Source organism: Hibiscus syriacus, unplaced genomic scaffold, assembly GCF_006381635.1.
Source record: "Hibiscus syriacus cultivar Baekdansim isolate YM2019G1 unplaced genomic scaffold, ASM638163v2 tig00111330_pilon, whole genome shotgun sequence".
In the NCBI taxonomy this organism is placed as follows: Eukaryota; Viridiplantae; Streptophyta; class Magnoliopsida; order Malvales; family Malvaceae; genus Hibiscus; species Hibiscus syriacus.
Window position 1 is genome coordinate 2,893,751 of NW_024063059.1, and position 16,404 is coordinate 2,910,154.

General features: G+C 33.5%; 1 pseudogene; it reads right to left on the reverse strand.

The window, feature by feature from the left end:
- Window positions 1-566: 566 nt before the first annotated feature.
- Window positions 567-16,404, reverse strand: part of LOC120158695 — a 33,102-nt pseudogene continuing 17,264 nt past the window's right edge.

A 16,404-nucleotide genomic window follows, 5' to 3' on the forward strand; every position in this document is an offset into this window, starting at 1 on the left:
CGGGATTTTGTGCATGAAAATGGTGGGACTTATCCGCTTCAGATCCGCCATAGTCCATCTTAACGTTTTCTTATGTTGTGACAAAATACTTTGCAAACTACATTCTTGGTTAGGGGTAAGGTCAGAGGAAATAATAACTGGTAAAGTTTTATTACTACCCAGATAAGCATATTTAAGATGATATGGCAAATTCTTTAACTTTAGGGTAGGTGCATGATGTAATGAAGGCTTAGGAGGAACAAACTCATCGAAATCAATAGGATCAAAATGTGTACCTGGGCTAGCTATGAGAAAGCTAGCCTGCTGCTCCTCCAAAGAAAAGTTATTGGGCTCCACGACACTTTCTTCTTCAATAAACCTCTCATAATTTTCCAGTTGAATGAAACTGTCATGGTAAAATTGATTAGCTTCTCCTACTATCAATGAATCCGCTTCGAAAATGCTTTGGCATTCTTCAGACTCATCCATGTACTTGAGAGTACGGAAAACATTAACAGTGACACATTGGTCGGACACTCTCATGGTAAGCTCACCATTCTCACAATCGATAAGAATACGCCCGGTAGCTAGGAAGGGTCTCCCCAAAATATGGGAGTTGTGGCTTGAACCTCGTAATCCAGTATAAGAAAGTCTACTGGAAACACAAATTTGTCCACCTTTACAATGACATCCTCGACTCGCCCCTCGGGACGAACATGGGAGAGGTCAACTAGTTGCAAGATAACAGATGTGGGTCTTGCATTTCCTATTCCAATCTTCACGAAGATTGACTTAGGCATTAAGTTCACGCTTGAGCCAAGGTCATATAGTGCCTTCCTAACATAATTTTCTCCTATCGAACATGAAATGATAAAGATGCCTGGATCTTTTCACTTTGTCAGCAACTTGCTTAAGTCAGAGCAGTATGCTTTTGTTGTGCCAACTGTTTTGTACTTCTTGGTTTTTCTTTTCTTCGTAACAATCTCATTGAGGAATTTACAATATGTAGGTTTTTGTTCTATAGCTTCAAGAAAAGGAACATTGATGTGGAGTTGGTCCAGAATGTCAACAAACTTCTTGAATGGAATGTCATCATTATGCTTCTTCAATATTTGTGGGATAGGAGGTAGGGGTCTGACTTCCTTTAATGAAGGGGCGGGAATAACATTTTTCGTGGAATTTTTGTTTACTCCCTTAGTTACTTTACTAGATGAACCCTCATCCTTATCCTCTTTCACTTATATCTCTTCTGGCATGTCACACTCAGCTTGCACGGTTACAGGGGTAAATCATTCTTTGGTCTTCCCCCAAACTTATCTTGCACATTGATTTGGGTGCCACTCCTTAGAGTGAGTACACTTCATTTCTCTTTACCATTAGGTTTCGTGACTTTAGTGTCACTCAGCAGACGACCTGGTTGACATTCTTGTAATGTCACAACAATTTGACCAACTTGACTCTCCAACACCCTCAGAGATGAGTTATGGATTTAAGGCAAAGCTCCTTGGTTTTTTTATAGAGGTTGCATGGTCTTGCAGCATGATCTTCGTGGTTGTTATAAACTCTTACATTATGGGCTCCAAAGAACTTGTGTTGGATGAAGATGACACTCCCTTATTAGAATTATGCCATGACATATTCATTTGAAAACCTTGGGAGTCATTAAAATTCTACTACCAAACGGGCTGATGAGTATTGATGGTTAATTGATTTCCCCATAAGAAGTTTGGATGTTGATGCTATCCAGGATTATATGTGTTAGAATAAGGGTTGTTATTGCTTCGATTATAGTTTCCTATTTAATTGATGGATTCCTGATTGGTCGGGCCCTCACTCACATGGTGATTGCCATGGAATAATAAACATGTTGAATTAGTTGCCTTCACTTCTTTCACCTCACTTGGTCTTTGCAAATTCTTTAGCATATTGGTGATAGCAGCAAGTTGGGTGGACACAAAATCCTTAGTGTCTAACTCGATGCTCCATGTGATTTTCGCCCAATTCCAAACCTTGTAGATGGGAATTGAAAATCATTGTTGGAAATCCTATCGAGAATGTTGAATGCCTCTGCAGGTGATTTATCAAGCAATGTCCAATTTACTGAGGCATCTAGCATCATCCTCGTGGGCGCATTTACTCCATTATAAAACATTACCACTTGAGTCCAATCTTGAAAACCATGATTTGAACATTTGTGAAGTAATCATTTATACCAATCCCAACATTCATACATTGATTTGTCATCAGCTTGACGAAAAGAAGTGATGTCGTTCCTCAGTTGAATGTTCATGATCAGTGGATTATACCATAGCAAATATTTTTTGCACAAATCAATCCAAGACTCCATTGAATTCGCTGGATCACCATTCAACCAAGCCCTTACTCGATAACGTAGAGAATATGAAAATAACTTTAACTTTAGTACATCTTCATGCACTCCTTGTTGTTGGAAAGAATCGTACACCTCCAAGAAGTTACGAATATGTTGTATGGCATCTTCTTTTGGCATGCCCCCAAATTACCCTATGGAATTTAGCATATTGAACATGAGAGGTTTGAGCTCAAAATGGGCTGCATGAATCTCAGGTGCCATAATTCCTGGATTTAAGTCATCTAAGATAGGATTTAAGTGATCACGAATGACACAAGGTCTGGCTGTATTCCTAGCATTCGGAATTGCCTCGACATTCTGATCTTCCTCATGACCAATACCTTGATTTCCAATTTGATACATATTTACACGTTGAGCACATCTTATTTGCCTAAACAACTTCTCAATCTCAGGTTAAATTGGTCTAATGGCTCGTCAAAGTGTCTTCTGGTCATACATCAAGAAAAAACTGAAAAATATAAGGAAAATAACAAGTAAAACTAAAAAAAATGTAAATGTAGAATAAAAATTCTATGAAAAAACTATATAACTTTCAGTTGCCAATCCACGACAACGACACCAAAAACTTGTCCGTGAATTGTGACTACTAAATATGGTTGCAAAAATATGTTCAAGTATACACAATTGAACAAGTAATACAGTGATGAGTAAGTATCGTATCCACAGGGATTGGAGGAAATTTATAAGTTCAATCAAAGCAATTTACTATTTCACCTAAGTATAGTTAGTAATGGTATTTACAAATGAGAACGCTATGGAAAAATAAAATGGATGTTGGTGGGAATGGAATGATAGTGTAATGGAATATGGTAGCAAATGGAAATGTCATGGCAAAGTGGATGGCAATGTCTTGGAAAAATTAAATTGAGTGTAGTGGAATTAATTGAAAATGTAAAGGCAAAACTAAATGTAAACATTGGATTTTACTATAATGACTTTAGACTCCTCACACAACAAGCTAATACGGGAATGAATGATAGGAGTCACTTTGGAAACTTAAGTCTACTTCCCAGTATGGTCTTACTTCTATGCCTTATTTGCCTAAAAAAGTTTACTAATGGTTCCCTATGCTATCTCTAGTCATGGGACTGGATAGGTTCAAGATGCCATGGCAAAACCTTTTGACGTTAGCAAGTGCAGGGATCCTATTGGTTCAGATAATAGGATATGTCACAACAATACCTTTCAACGGAAGCACTAACTTCAAACCTCTCGACCGAGCATAACTCCTTTTAGTCGATTGAAATCATAACCTTATGTCTAAGGTTGGATTATTCTCAGTTACTACCTAGAACCCCTTGCTTATGTGGATCCTCCCTAGTTTCTCTCGAATAAGACTAGTTCATGGTGGGGTTCGAATATTCCAAGAAACAAGGCATGAAATTAATTCGTTCCATACAACCCAAATAAGATGAAAGAGAGCAAACAACAAAGGGAAGGAGGAAAAGCCTTTGACGTGCACTGTCGGAGCTCCTCTCGGCCACCACGAACTGCCCCAGCTCGTTAGCTCTTCTCAGACGCCTAGCTCACCACTCCCTCCAGTTTGTTAATGAAGAAATACCACGGTAAAAATGATTGACGAAAAAATGTGAGATCTTTTTCTCTCTAAAATTTAGTTCAAGGCGACGTGTGTAAACTCTTTTTCTTTTGGTGGCTTCATCTCATATTTATAGGGGGAGAATAAACCTAGGAATTTGTGTTAAAATTCCTAGGATTCCCCGATCAGGTTCCTTTCATGTGAGAGGGTCAACAGATGTGGCAATATTCCCCTCTTGGGCAGCTGGGCATGGTCCCCTCCTGGGTAGCTTGCAGCTAAGTATGGTCTCGACAAGATCAACCTACAGTTGGGCATGATCCCGATAGAATCAGACGACCCAGGTGGCAGATGTCCCCTCCTAGGTGATTGGTAGTTGAGGGCACATGAAGACAAGGACAATTAGCTCTTAAAAATATCATCTTTCATCTTTTCTGCTTCCAAAACAACATTTGATTTGGCATTTGCATTCTGCTCAGCAGTCCCAGCATGTCACGGGAATTCCCTTTTGCTTATCCTTGTTCCCAAATCATGGACATCATCAAACAAAACACTTTCCCCATAACGCAGTACCGTTTTCAAAATAAAAATGCCACGACAAAATATATTTCCACTACATGTAACTATATGCCCCAAAATGCATCTATATGATCCTATATGGGCTTTTAGATAGTCAATAACTTAAGTGAAAAGGCCCTAACTATGGCCTTTTTACGGAGTTATCACATACCAAAGAAGAGTGTGATTTGTAGCTTTAAATTGTTCTTTAAGTTTAGCATGAAAAGTTTAAAGATATTATGGAGTAGAAGTCGTCGAAGTATGTTATCATGGTTTGTATTTTCCTTTGGTAGCATGTTTTTATTATTGTTTCCACAAAAGGTTTTCCATAATTATTACTCATTTTTTGAAGAAATATGATTGTTAAATTGAGTATCATCTTGAGAAAGCCAATGTTTTTTATTGATGTTTTGAATCGTAAGTTAATGGGATATTTGCCGTCTTTGTTGCCAAATTTGGTATTTCCGATAATGGTGTTTCAGTTGCTGGGTTGTATATTTAGATGATGTTATCCTAGTGTATAAAGGATTTGCAACTTTCTAATCGATTATTAGGGGCAAAGATTCAGTTCTTCTGAAATGGTTCGAGTAGTAATTTTTCTTTTGATGCTACTAGTATTCAATATTTCCAAGATAGATTGTGAGTGTCTTATGTTGAGTTGGAATGTGAGATGCTAAGCAAGGCGTCTAATGGTCTATTTGATATGATGTATCATGGTCTTCGTGAGATTTATCAGAGTAGCACATTGATGCATGCATTAACGTAGCGAAAATAAGTGCAATTATACACTACTGTATCCAATAATAAATTGGATGCAAATCAATGAATCGAGTATCGTATCCCATAGAGACTAGTATTACTCAAAGAATTATCACAACATTAACTAACCAAAATAACATAAATTGAGAAGTTGGTGTTGTGAACAAAGCAATAAGAATATAAAACTAAAATATATATAAGAATCAAAGTAGTATCAATGAAAGCAGTGGGTCAATTCAAGCAAAAGATTATGATACTGTTAAACACAATCATGCAACCAATGATGTCATAACAATAAGATTGATGCATCTAGCATTAATTTAGAAGGTTTACCTCTCTCGATTGCTCCACCTAGAAACTCACAACAATGTTATATCTCTATACTCACTTATGCAAATTTAATAAGTATGCTACGACAATTAGTCAACTAGATATCTCTACACTAAAACATTGCTCTCACAATAGTTGATGCCCCTTATAATTTCACTCACCTCTCGATACAATGACCGGAAAAATATATATCTATATATTAAATGCATCAATAAAATTTGGCAAACACCAATTGAATTAATGGAAAAAATTAATTAAACATTAAATTCATAAAATAGATTTAAAAATATAAGAATCCAAGGTTTAACAAGTCCACAAAAATTGAGTATTTCAAATAAGCAAAAATAAAACACCCCTTCTCGGATTCATCTCATAATTGCTATTGTTAATGCTCTCACCGATCACTAGCCACCACCCTATCGGTGTAGTAACTTGCCTTCATGGCCAGTTGTTGTTCTTCCAAAAGTTCTTTAGGCGATTATATGGGTGAAGAAAGAAAATAATAAAGTAAAACCTTAAAAAGCTCATCTCCTATTCCTTTACTGCTTCTCCTATATATAATATTCTAAACCCTAAAAATAAAAGTTTAAACCCACATTAAATTGAGACTCCTTTTTCATTAAGATTGTTTTTTATTTTCAATGTTTTTCATAATAAGATTTTGGACAGTTGGTAATAACTTATTGTTGACTCATCGATGTGTCGAGAAATGTGCACAATAATAAAATTGGATGTAATACAATTTCTGGCTCTCACTAGCCGCGATAATATTTGACAACATTAAAGAACGTGTATCAACATCAAAGAAAACATTATAATATAGGCACATCTACACTCTTCAATGAAAGTGAATAGATAGCCTTATTGTTGTCTCGATCTAGGAATGACAAGTAGTAATGCCCTTGAATTATAAGTATGGTTGCAACAAAGATAATAAAGAGATGGAATTTGTAATGATATAAGAAAGGATAAGTAATATAAGTAATGGAATAAAAGAGATGAAAAGAGTTGGTTGCGGAATTATAAATGATATAAGAAAGGATAAGTAATATAATTAATGGAATAAAAAAGATGAAAGGAGTTGGTTGCGGAATTATAAATGAAGATGTTGGTGGTCTTGATGGAAGATGGTTGATGGTGTTGATGTTGTATGGAATATGGTGATGATGGTGTATCTCAAACACGCCAAAGAAGAAGCTATGCTAGAGAGCACAACCCCAGTCTTCACAAACTTGCTTGAGGGGTGGTAATGGTGTCTTCAACCTACTAGATATAAAATCTAGGAATTTAGGAATCAATGTGAAGGAATGATGCCACAAGTATAAGAAATATACTTGCTTAATCGATAAAATTCTCAAGGAACTTTGAAGAGAGATTTAACTCACAAAGGTTGTTTATATTATGAAATGAGATGATTACAAATGAAAACAAGCCTATCAATTTATAGGAAATGAGAGGGCTTGGCCGAATAGTCACCTAGTGATTCGGCAAGTACATGACTTTAATTGAAAATACATAATTCTTTAAATGAAAGGAGAAGTCCCTTGGCATGGTGATGGTTTAGTTATCCCTTCAAATAAGACATGTTGGTTCGGCTAGGATGAAGATACATCTCCTTTGGCCAAATGGTATTGGTTTGGTTCATCTTGGCACCAATTTCTTCATGTGCAAAGCATGTGGATGGTGGCCGAATAGGCATGGTGCTTGTCTCAAGTCTCTTCATGATTTAGGCCTCCAATGGATGTAAACTCTTCACCAACGTGCACCTTGATAAAAGGGCATCTTCATGGGCAGCAACATTCATGAAATGTCACAATTGTTGGAAGGTAACCTTTTATGTTTAAACTAGTTCTAGGGTGAATGAGCTAGAGGTGAGCTGGTCATAGGTGAGTTGTAACATGATGAACATTATGGCATTTCCTTATGGAAAAGCACCTCTTGAGTTGGTAACTATTCACGAAAAGGTACGATTTCACGAAAATAGACTTAGGATATATTTGAAGTGTCCTAAGTGCTAATGATGATGGTGCAGCTCCCCAGCTGAATTGAAATCATCTTGTAGCTCAATTCAGCTATGAGCTCACATGTCTCTGGACAACTTTTCAGCAAATGTTCCTTATGCTCTCCTAAACTTCCCCATGTAAGTTTCCTTGTTGTTACTTTCACCATTTAGCTCCAATATAGCTCCCATGTTGTGGTCGAATGTACCTACACTTAAAACATAAAGAATAAGTTAAGTACATGAACTATATTAATGTGTATAAGATAAAGATGTGGACTATAGTATATAATAATAATTTATGCCTCACATTGTAATGAATAAGTTATTATCATTATAGCTATAGATGTAGTATATATATATATATATGAATATAACTATGTTATAGCAAATGAAATAAACATCATTGTGTAGAAAGACAGAAAGTTTCTTCCCTTGAAAGGTTGGACATGCAAAGTTAAACATGAAGTTAAATTGGATCACATCACATTATATATCAAAGTCAAACAAAAGAAGCAAAATTATGCCAATATTTGCCTACTCACTATCATAATGAAAATGATATAATTTATATTAAAGATGCTTACGATATAATCCCTAAAGTGTGTACTTGTCCTCAAGCAACTACAACATGAAATGAACACACAAGTAAAACCTACAAGTGTGATGTTATGTGCATGTTGGGTGTATCCAATCATTACTTAGTGAAATTAGAAAAAAATGGCCTTACTCACCTATTACTATTACTAATTATATTGTAGCTACATGTCTCTCCACTTATTTTAGTGTTGGAGCCAATGTTAGGCACCTCCAACATATATATATTTCTTTTTCCTTTTATTTCTAGTAGAGTTAGATTGGAACCTATAGTAAGTTTTTTCTATCTGTTAGAGCTAGATGGCACCCATAGCTTTATTTTTTCTTTCTTTCATTTTTTATTAGAGCCATATTGGCACCTATAGTAATTTTTTCATAAGGGAGTTCGAATGTCGCTGCAATGTTTTTTCTATTATTGTGTGAATTCAAAGCTCAACAAATTTCTAACATCTCTGAGTATTGAAAGCATACAGCCAATTGTGTCAAGAATAAAACCTATAGAACTCTAATCTAGTAAGAGTCTAAGACATTTATTTTCTATACTTCATAGCTCAATTTTTTATCCTCACTGAACATCATAAAAAAGGCTTAAAAGTTCCTTAACTAAGACATCATTCTATCTTAATGTTATGAAAACAAAGACATTTCACTACTCATTTCTAATCTAAATGCATGCAAATACAAATTAAACGAGCAGAATGAATGAACAACATACTGCCAAACCAAAGATGTGCATTATCCTCAATGCATTATGGCAAAAATAAAAACATGAATTTAAATGCAGAATGTAAAGGGGACAATGATACTCCCCTTATGAGTTCAGTTGGCACCAGTTGGTGACAGTTTCCATTCATTCTCATGCTGCGACACTGTGAGTAGCAATATCAATAAAAATTTAAGGATGATTTAATGATCAATGTGTGGAAGTTACTTGAAAAAGATAGAGATAAAATTTAAAAAAAACTAATAAATGAAAAACAAGATCTAAACTTAATGTAATGAATGAATTATTGAATGCAAGTAAACTAACTAAACAAGCATGATTTCACATAGTGAAGTAGAAGTTTGTGGTAACTTCTCCTGGGTTCCAACAAAATGATTTCCCTGTATGCTTTTCAGTTATTGTAGTGACATCATTGTACTACTCTAGGTTCTTTGTGCTTGTAAGATTAAAACCTTTTTCGAATCAAACTCTTTCTTGTTGGAATTAATTATGAAACACACTTTTTCATTATCATTATATAAATGCAATGGCTTTATGGGATGAATTTTTAGAGGAGAGCATTCATCGTCAAAGCCTTGCAATACCTTCCTTGATACCTTGGTTTCTGCTATGTATTTCTACACCATGGTAAAATTTTTAGTTTTCCTCATGTGCTCACGCTGCAACTATATCGTCAACAGTATCGGTGTAGAACTATAGTTGATTCAGGATCATTGTAAAAAGCATTGGTTCCTTGACTTAGTCACTTCATATTTTTGGCTCATTAGATTCATCTATTGTCACAATAGTATGAAAAAGATCATCAATGTTCCCATATTCTTCTAAGTATTCTTACACTATTGCTTCAACAATGTCAATAGAATAACATTCATTTTTTTCATCGCATTGTAATAGGTTGAACACGTTGAATATATTTGTTGGTCACTGAGACTCATATGAGTTCTCTATTTTCAACATCAATCAATGTTTTTCCAGTAGCAAGAAATGGTCTTCCTAATATTATGGAAACCTTTTTGTCAGCTTCACATTCCTAAATAATGAAGTTTGATGGGTAGATAGATTTTTCCACTCGTACTAGCTTATTGTTTATCTTGCCTTTGGGATGGACAATTAATCAGTCAATAAGTTGAAGTGTAACCATTGTGGATTGTTCTTTACCAATCCCCAATTTCCTAAAAATAGATGAAAACATTAAGTTAATTGTGGAACTTAAATCACATAAATCATTCCATACAAGTTTATCACCAATAATACAAAGAATAGTGAAATTCCCTTGATTATTCAACTTTAGGGGTAATTTGCTTCTGATAATGGCACAACACCCTTTCATGAGTGTAGCAATTTCAAAATCACCAATCCACATTTCTTGGAAATCATCTGCTTCATAAATCTAATGTAGTTTGACATTTGTTACAATGCTTCGATCAATGGGACATTAATTCTCAGTTGCATCAACACATCAAGGAACTTCTTGAATTGCAGGTCCTCCTTAGGTTTCTAGAATCTTTTGGGGAATGAATATGGTTTACTTTCTTTAGGTTACACTGGAAATTGTGTTGATATTGCTGGTAAAAATAGTTCAAAATTGTTACTTTAGCCAACATCCTTTGTCGCGACACCAACTTTAGGTGACTTGTTCATCTTTTTTGGTTCTTTGCCTTTTGATTGTTGTTTAGGATTTTCCTCATATTTTCCTTTATTTTCATTTGGTTTTCCAATTTGAAGTCCACTTCGTATTATGATAGCTTTGCAATGTGTTTTTCTATTGTCCTTAAGGACTCCAGTGTCACTCGACACTACTCCTTACTTTCTAGGTTTCAACAGAGTGGCTAACTATCAAACCTGATTGATATAAGACTCATGCTCCTTATATGATGTTGATGGAGTAATTTATTTGATTGTGGGATCTAGGAAGACATAAAAGTGTACCTACAAGTAAGACCTCAAAAGAAAGGTTAAAGGTAGTAGATGTTATGGGCGTTTGGGTATGCTTATAAATAAATAAGTATAGAAGAAATATATATGAAGCGGTGGGTTGTTTTAGTATAGGTAATGAGTGGCATGGTGTTGGTATGAAGAAAGAATATGGTGATGGTGAAGATAATATGAACAAGAACAAGGAAGAAACTATGCTATATGAAGCATAACCACAAATCGTATCAGTTCAATATTTTGATGGTATAAAGGACTTGGAACCTCTAGTTAAATAACTAGGAACCAAAAGTATCAGGTAGAAGATAGGAATGATTCTACAAGCACAAAGGATTGATAAGTTGATACAATTCAATAAAGAACTTGAACAGAGAAATTCTCACAAAGAAAAGTTCAATTGACAAGTATAATATGCCTTAAATTTTCTAAGGCATTTGCTTTATATAGATTTTAAAGGGTTATGACTGAAAAGCCTTGTATCTGTTCAGTTACGGTGTGAACAAAGGGTTATGCTTTTTGTGAATGCACATGATCCTTGGTTTAGGTGCGAACTTGAATGCTTATGATGATTCACTTTGGTTGATTATGTGTTGGTTCGACTAGGATAAGGATCTTTGAATGCTTATGATGGTTTGGCTAGATACTTCCTTGAATGCTAATGATGGTTCGGCTATATAGGCACCTCCCTTGGATGCACATGATTCTTAGGTTGAATGCACGTGATTATTCATTCTCTTTGGCACCAAGGTGAAGGAACATGATGTATGGTAAAGGAACATGGCATTTGGTGAAGGCACGTGATCCTTGGTGACAAGGTAGGTTCTTTCAGCTCCTTAACTAAGCCTTGAGCTTCCTAGGTAGCTAGCTTCACTCCATTAGTCATCTCCCTTGAAACTGGCTTTAGCTCTTATGCCTAGCTTTGAGCTACCATAGCAGCTTATTTAGCTCTCTTGCTTTAGCTCTGAGCTCCCTTTTAGCTGATTGAGCTACCATCATTTATCATTAATCTCTTTAGCTTCCATTCCTTATCCATTTGACCTATATAAGCAAGGTAAGGTAACTAAGTAGATGATATAATATAAAAGCAGCTAAAAACATTTGATAAGCGTGATGTAAACCTAAGAATGAATCATAAACTTTTGAAACAATGTATAAATAAGGTAAACATGCAATAACTTATAATAAGCATAATTATAAACATGTGTATCATATAACATATGCATGATAATCATGTAATATAAAAATTATAAAGACTAATGTATGGAAACATATATCCTAACATAAATTGTATAATACAAAGTATGTTTATGTCATGAATATGAATGTCATGCATAGTATGATATCCTAAGCAATGAAACATGTAATATAAGTGTGCAAATTAAAGGTATAAAATGAACAAAGATGTGTAAGGATAGAGAAAGCTCCCTCCACTTTCATCCTTATGATTAAATATGAAAGTGTGATGATCACAAGTAGGTGTCTGAGTAGGATCACATCATTATGCTCTCAGTGATGCTATATGGAATTGGATGATAGAATCATTCATTGAGATGTAATCCTTTAATAGAGACTCAAGTGATGAAGATGTTTTAGCTTTATTAGAATACTACCTTTAATAACTCTATTGAGTGCATTATTATGGTTGCATTATTTTTTGTTGTGACAGTGAATGTGTCAACATCAATTTTTTTTGCAAATGCTATTATTGTGACTGATATTATGGTTGTGTACTCCCAAAATTGGATTGCAATGCTACATTAAGGTTATCTTCACTTCGACTTCTCCATGATAGGTTGAGATGATTCTAGAAGTTCAAATTGTAGGTATTCCCATTAGTGTAGTCATTATCATTCAAATTGTAGCTCCTCATGAATACACAGAATCAAGATTTTGGGGAAATCCCTCAAAACTATGATTGTCACCATAATAAACACAAAATATTTGATGTTGATTTTGTAATACCCATAACTCAAAATACAAGTTACAGATGTCACATTAACCATTTCATACATCCTTACTATAAAAACCTTAAAATTTTATTTCATTATAAACATCAATTTAAGGTTTTAAAATAATTTAAACTAATCGTGTATAATCATAAAATAATAAATTACCATTCAAAACAAAATTGATTTTATGCAGCAACAACGCAGTTCAGTGGTGTTTCATAAACCATATAAAACTGCCTAACATTTTTTCATTTTAAAAACCCATTTGATTAACTATTTATAACTTAAAATCATATATATACTATTCATTCAATAATTCGGATATAGCTAATGCTGCCCAAAATAAAACAATCCTAATTACTATTACAGAGCATTTTAAGTAAATTCATCAAAGCAAACAGACATATATATTATACATGTCACTAAAAAGTCCAAATAAACATCTTAGATGTCTTACTGATATTGATAGTAGGTGTGATTTCCAAAAGATGCTCGAGAGGCTCCTCACTTCAGGTTATTTCCATATTCGAACCTACGCATGAAAATCATCACGCGCTAAGTAAGACTTAGTGAGGCAATATAACTAATTAAGGTGAGATAGAACATAAAAATATCATAACTTTTTAGAACATTAAAATTAAATTAAAATAATCAAATGAACTTTCAAATCGAATTAATCAATATTTTATTCCACTTCAAGGACCTAAAAATATAATCTCATGATTTTATCAAAATCATGTTAGTCAACATCAATAATATTAAATGTGTCATATTCTTTCCATTCGATCACATTTTCAAACTTTAACATTTCAATTTTCATAGCCCAATGTATATATAAAAGAATGCAAGGTACGTGAGAAAAACGATGTGCGCAATAAGCTCTCCAAGTGGTAACATCAAAAAACAGAAATATGCACTCCAAGTGCAATCATCAGATACATAAATATGCACTCCAGGTGAAATCATCAAATGTACATGAATGTACCCAATTAGAATCAGAATCACTCTAACTCATGGCATGTCAATTGTACATGCGACTCTCAATGCAACATATAATGTGCTTTCAGATAAATTCATATCCATTATAAATCCATTATTTCCAATCAGAATCATTTTCAACACATCATTCTTAAAAATCAGTACTCTTGCAATTCATACCCTAAAATTATTCAAAAAAAGCTTTCTTGAATTCATTCTAACATATTCCATAATTAGAATTAAATCATTCTTTAAAATAATACGAGGTTGACTAATCACAAGTCTTCCTCAATAAAAATAATTAAATAAAAAAATTGTACTCACCTTTGCCTCACTACCAAACCTTTTATATGATATTCTTTTACTTGCGTACTTTGTCCTTCGCTTTTGAATCGCTAGGATCGTAATATTTTATCGTGGTCTGGACAACATCATATAGATAACCCAATATTCAAAATATATTTTAGTACCGTACTAACATAATCTAATTCTAATAATAAAAATTCTATAAAACATAATTGATACTTAATCGATATAAAAATCAAATCACTGATCCATAACAAACTTCATGACAACTTCAACCCTTCCAAAATAACTCTTCAAATCTAAATTTATTCATTTTCATCATCAACCCCTCAATTTTCATGAACTTTGCATTTAAGTCACCATTTATGAATTCATTTTAGAATTCACATCTTGGTCATTCATGATTTTTACTTATCTCAAATCAAACACTAAAATTTCCAGCATTTCAATGACATACTAAATTGGCACCCTCACATTTACAAACTTGCAATTAAGTCCCCAATTTTTCCAAACTTATTTGAATTCAATCTTTAACTTTAACAAATTTGCACTTTGGTTCCAAATCAATATTCTAACTTATAATTCAGCACCCAAATATTAAATTTCAACATTGAACACTCATAATTGAACAATTTCACTTCAATGTCTAATAATTTCCAAAACTCACAAAATAATCCTTTTACTATATCAAGGTTCCAAATTGATCACATGTAGAACTCATCTAATAACAATTATAGATCCTAGAAAATTTCCCCCTAATAACTTCCCTATGGTTGAACCTAATTAATAAATTAGGGTATATTTTTCATTCAATTTCAAGCATGAATTCAAGCTCCTATGATTAAATTCATGCAATTACAATGATCTAAATGCCAAATTTAATCAAATTCAACATTTTCCATAATTTCCCTATAGTGGCCAAATCATAAAACATGTCCCTATAATTGTTTCCAATCAATTTAATGCTTGATTCTAACTATACAACATTTCTAGCTTCTTAATTTAACCATATTTCATTGAATTCTAATCTCCCCTTCATCCACCATAATCACCACTCCAACAATTCAAGCATGAAAACATGAAATAATTATAAAAACTTTTAGACAATTTAGTGCAGGTATTTTTTTCTATTTCACACATTAGTCCAAATTTTAAATAAAATGGCTTAAAAATCGAGGGAAAACTCATTTACCTTGGCTATGGAAACTCACGGCCAGGAGAAGGAAGAATAACAAAAATTCTTTAATTTTCTATGAAAATATCCTTGGAAACTTGTTTAAATTCTAATAAAAATGAATTGAAAATTCATTTTGGTCCCAAAAGACTTTTCTAACCTTAATGAATCTTGATAATTACCTCCATGCAATCTTTTTATCTCTATTTTAATAACATTAAATAAATATAAAATCTCATTTACTAATTTATATCCTTTCCTTTTCAATTTTCCAAAAATTCAATTTAGTCACTAAAATTCAATTTAGTCACTAAAATTCATTGTTCCACTTTAACATGGACATTCCATTTAATCCCATTGTTCCATGTTAAATTTCATTTTTCTATATTATGGAAATAATATTTCCAGCCCTTATCTATCATTCTTCAAGTTTTTGTAAAATTATGATTCGATTTACTTATCATTTTTCTTACCAAACTTTATTTCTTTATAGCTTTTAATACAAATCCCGAATTAAAATTTTGATTCCCATGAAAACCTTAATTTCAAACTATGCTATTTATTTATGGGACAAGATATATAACTTTTAAAATTATATTTTTGGTCGGTGTACTTTTGCAACTTTATACTTTGACCACTAAACTTTCAAAACTTTAGACAGTTTTAACTTCATACAAACCTTTAGACAGTTTTGCATCTTATCATCATCTTAGTCAATGTTGTCACATATGTAGTCTACGCTTTCAGAGCATCATTGTTTATTATACAATTACATGCCTCCTTGACATAATCCTTATGTTAGGATATTAGTAGTAATTATTGAATATCCTCTCAAGGTTGTAGTATGCTTCATTGTATGACTTGTCCAAAATTGTTCCATTAGGTAATGCATCCACAACCATTCAAGTTTGCATGATAAGACTATTATAAAACATATCCATTTGAGTGCAATTTTGGAAACCATGCATCGACCATTTTTACAGCAAATCCTTAAATCTCTCTCATGATTCATACATACACTTATCGTCCATTTTCTTGAAATATGAGATGGCATTCCTCAATATTGCATTCCTGTTAGGAGTATTGAATCAAAGAAATATCTTTTGGGCAAGTTCATTCCATGATTCTATTTCCTATGTGGTAGTAATTTAAGCCACAACTTATCTTTGTCACGAAGAGAATATGGAAAAAAA